This window comes from Apium graveolens, chromosome 10, assembly GCF_009905375.1.
Source record: "Apium graveolens cultivar Ventura chromosome 10, ASM990537v1, whole genome shotgun sequence".
Lineage (NCBI taxonomy): Eukaryota > Viridiplantae > Streptophyta > Magnoliopsida > Apiales > Apiaceae > Apium > Apium graveolens.
Window position 1 is genome coordinate 137,483,691 of NC_133656.1, and position 4,761 is coordinate 137,488,451.

Sequence of the window (4,761 nt, forward strand, 5' to 3'; positions counted from 1 at the left end):
ATGTCTGCTATAGTCCATCCTATAGCCGATTTGAATTCTCTCAAAATCTTAAGAGCTTGTCTTCCTCACTACCTGAAAGGTCAGCTGAAATAATAACAGGTAACGTAGATGAATCACCTAAAAAGGCGTACCTCAAGTGTTCAGGTAATGGTTTGAGCTCTAAGGTAGGCGCTTCTTCTATTGATGGTTTGAGCTTCTCTTCAGCGTTCTTGAGGTCAGAAGTACCAAGAGATTCAAATGGTATATCTAGCTTTCGCTTCCAGGGAGAAGCGTTCAGATATTGTAATTGATCGTTGCTATCTTCATCATCACTGTCAAATTCCCCCACTAAGGCCTTTTCCAATACATCAGACATTAGCATGTGATCGAGTTCCGAAGTAACCGCAGAATCAATCACATCCACTTTTAAGCACTCCTCATCTTCTGTAGGGAATTTCATTGCCTTGAATACGTTGAAGGTCACATCCTGATCTTGAACCCGCATAGTAAGTTCTCCTTTTTGCACATCTATCAAGGTACGGCCAGTTGCCAGGAAAGGCCTCCCCAAGATTATGGGAATCTTTTTATCTTCCTCAAAATCCAGAATAACAAAATCAGCAGGGAAGAAGAGCTTATCCACCTTGACGAGCACATCCTCAACTATGCCCCTTCGGTAAGTAATGGAACGGTCCGCCAATTGTAACGACATGTATGTGGGTTTTGGATCAGGCAGGTCCAGCTTTTTAAAGATTGACAACGGCATCAGATTAATGCTTGCTCCCAAATCACAAAGGCACTTGTCAAAAGTTAGATTGCCAATGGTGCAAGGAATGGTGAAGCTTCCTGGATCTTTCAGTTTTGGTGGTAACTTTTGTTGCAGAACCGCGCTGCATTCTTCTGTGAGAGCAACGGTTTCAAGGTCATCCAGTTTCACCTTCCTTGAAAGAATAGTCTTTATAAACTTCGCATAACTAGGCATTTGTTCCAGAGCCTCAGCGAAAGGTATATTGATGTGAAGTTTCTTGAACACCTCCAGAAACTTCCCGAACTGTCTATCCAGCTTTTGTTGCTGCAATCTCTTAGGAAAAGGTGGTGGAGGATAGAGCTGTTTCTCCCCTGTATTAGCCTCAGGCAGAGTGTGTTCAACAGTAGTCTTCCTTGGTTCCGCCGCTTTCTCCCTTTGCTTAGATTCTTCATCTCGAACTTCAGCTTCGACTTCTTTTGCCTTTTCAGCATCAGCTACTTTTCCAGACCTTAAGGTAATAGCCTTGACTTGCTCTTTAGCTTCCTTCCTGCCTGGTACTTCCGTGTCACTGGGAAGAGTGCCAGGTTGACGATTGAGCACTGCATTGGCTAATTGACCGATTTGATTTTCCAAGGTCTTGATAGAAACCGCCTGACTCTTGCACAACAGCTTAAGTTCCTCAAAATCAGCACTAGTAGGTGCAGCTGCACTTCCCTGTTGAGGATATGATTGTCTTGTAGCATACTGCTGTGGTTGCTGGAATCCAGGTGGGTTAAACTGTTTACTCACTCCTTGCTGATATGGTGGCTGAATAGCATTCTGATTATTTCCCCAGCTGAAATTTGGATGATTTCTATTGTTAGCATGATAGGTCGCTGGCACGGGCTGCTGTTGTCGCTGATAATTATTCACATACTGAACAGATTCGTTGACAAGAGAACACTGATCCGTAGCATGAGAACCTGCACAAAGCTCACAAACCATAGCTATTTGATTAACTCCATACGTAGCCAAAGAATCAACCTTCATTGATAGCGCTTGGAGCTGGGCTGTAATAGCGGTGGCTGCATCAACTTCCAGAATACCTGCTACCTTGCCTGATGTCATCCTCTGAGTTGGGTTTTGATGCTCATTTGCAGCCATCGTCTCAATAAGATTGTACGCCTCAGTATAGCTTTTAGCCCATAAGGCGCCTCCCGCTGCTGCATCGAGCATGGGCCGAGATTGAGCCCCCAAACCATTATAAAAACCAGTGATTACCATCCAATCCGGCATTCCATGATGTGGACATTTTCTCAACATTTCCTTGTAGCGTTCCCAAGCCTCGCACATAGATTCTGTAGGTTGCTGCGCAAACTGAGTAAGAGCACTCCTCATAGCAGCAGTCTTTGCCATTGGATAAAACTTCACCAGAAACTTTTGCGCAAGATCTTGCCACGTAGTGATTGACCCAGCTGGTTCAGAATGTAACCAGTCTTTAGCCTTATCCCTCAGTGAGAATGGGAAAAGCCTCAACTTGATAGCCTCATCAATCACGCCATTATACTTAAAAGTGCTGCAGATCTCGACAAAATTCCTTATGTGCATGTTGGGGTCTTCAGTTGCCGCTCCTCCAAAAGAAACAGAATTCTGCACCATCTGAATAATGCCCGGCTTGATTTCAAAGGTGTTAGCTTGGATAGCCGGATGAAGGATGCTTGACTGAATGTCATCAATTTTAGGTCGAGAAAAATCCATAAGAGCTGGATCAGCTTGAACAATATGATCTCCCATATTTACTGGTTCTTTCTGCTCAGTTCCTGAATCCGAATCCTCAAAATCTAACTTCTCCGGTGTATCAAGAACTTCATCTTTCTCCTCAGCTGTATCTAAGGTCCTCTTGCGAGCATGAGAACGAGTTTGCATAAACGCACTAAAGTACCTGAAACACAACCGAAAAGAGTAATTAACTACTACGTCCTAATCACTGAGTCCTAATGACCAATGATGGTAAGTACATAAACTAAACAAATACGCCGAGTCCCCGGCAGCGGCGCCAAAAACTTGTTAGGGCGAAATCACGCACTAATATTCACGCAAGTATACGCGTTCGCAAGTAATATAGAATACTTTCTAGTTCGTTCCCTCAGAGACTCAAACTAAGTTATTGTGTAATTTAACTCACTCACCAATGTATGATTACTTCTCAATGTTAAGATAATAACACTTAAAATTGTTGATTAAATATTAACTATAATTAACTACTTAATTAACCACTTAACTAACACTGCAATTTATCAATAATAAAACACTCATGAGATCACAACTTCATTATTACTTCCTTCTATAGCCATAGTTATTACCTTTAGCATGTGACAGTGATGATATTAATCGAATAACACAAAACTGATAAAAGCCAACTTTCATTGTACTAATACCATTCTACCAACATCCACAATTAAGATAGAAATTGAATAGTCATCAATTATGTTGAGTTCCTATATGTCTACAGAAATTGACAACACAACGATTTAAGCACAAGTTACTCCTTTTGATTACATAGGGCAAATAAAACTGTTAGAGTTACCCACTAATCATGCACAACGTACATGAACCTATGCTAGCATGGCAAGTTCTAAACCTCAAGATCCACTGTCGCTTCACAAGAGATTAACACCCTATCTTATATGTTCGCGACGCACATAAGACGAATACGCACAACCAATACTAGATATCATGCAATCATTACACACTAAAGTATTAAACAATTAACTAAAGAATTCCATAATAAATCCATTGCAACCCCATGATCACGATTAGCCCATAATAGAACTTATCGCCATCATGGGTTCATATGAAATCATGATAAATGAACACAAGAAAATAACAACTAAATTAATTATATTAAAACAGAGTACGTCACAAGAGTAAATAAGTCAAAGCAAGAAAACTAGCATCCAACGTTACAACGAAACAAGAATCACAAGAATATATGCTTCCTCTTCGTTGCTGTGTGCTAAATCGGTCTTCTTCCTTATCTCCTTCGCTTCTTGCAAAACACAATCTAAAATATAATCCCCTCTTAATACCCTGTGAAAAACGTCTCAAATCTACTTATATAATAGTCCCATAAAACTCAGATTACATAGAAGTTGGAAGCCAAACAGAAATAGAAGTCTAAAATAATATATTATTTTCCCCGACCCTGCGCGGCCGCTCAGCATTTCTGCGCGGGCGCGCAAGGCTGCTGCGCGGCCGCTCAGCATAGCTGCGCGGGCGTGCAGGACCCTACTGGAAAATTTCCAGGTTTGCTCCGTTTCTTCGCCGTAATCTGCCCGTTCTTTTCCTCTCGCAATGGTGAACACATGCCAAGGCTTATTCTTGATGATTCCTCCTCCGAAATGCAACTAATACCCTGAAATGCATAAACACTAGAAAAACGCATCAAATACACAAAATACTTGATTTCAAGACACCAATTTAAGCCATTTTAAGACGTTCTAAGTGATATAAAATGCCACTTATCATTTGCACAGGCTCAGCCCAGAAGTAGGTACTCTTGCATCCTCTAGCATGGTTCTTGCAGCTTCTATGAGAGTTCTATTCTTTCTTTCAACAACTCCATTTTGTTATGGAGTTCCAGGAGGATAAAACTCTTGTTTTATTCCCTTGATTTTGCAGAACTCTTTCATAGAGCTATTCTTGAATTCAGTTTCATTATCACTTCTGATGATCTTCACTTTGTATGTTGATCCTTTTTCTAGCTCTCTTACATGATCAAGAAGAATGGATGGAAATTCATCCTTGGTGTATAGAAAATACACCCATATGTATCTTTTTTATTCATCAACAATTACGAGTGCATACCTCTTCTTGGCAATTGACATAATATTTACTGAACCAAAGAGATCAATACGAAGTAGATGATATAGTTCAAGAATGGAGGATTCAGTTTTACTCTTGAAATATGTTTTCATTTGCTTGGCTTTCTGGCATGAGTCACACAAGCCATCAGGAGTAAACACAGCATTGGACAATCCTCTCACAAGATCTTTTCT

The 4,761-nt window shown here is 40.7% G+C and overlaps 1 non-coding gene across 1 annotated transcript; it reads left to right on the plus strand.

Annotated features, from left to right (window-relative positions):
- The first annotated feature begins 1,997 nt into the window (after window positions 1-1,997).
- Window positions 1,998-2,104, plus strand: LOC141694166 (small nucleolar RNA R71). The gene has a single exon (XR_012563492.1). It is a non-coding gene; the product is annotated as a small nucleolar RNA R71 (small nucleolar RNA).
- Window positions 2,105-4,761: the final 2,657 nt, after the last annotated feature.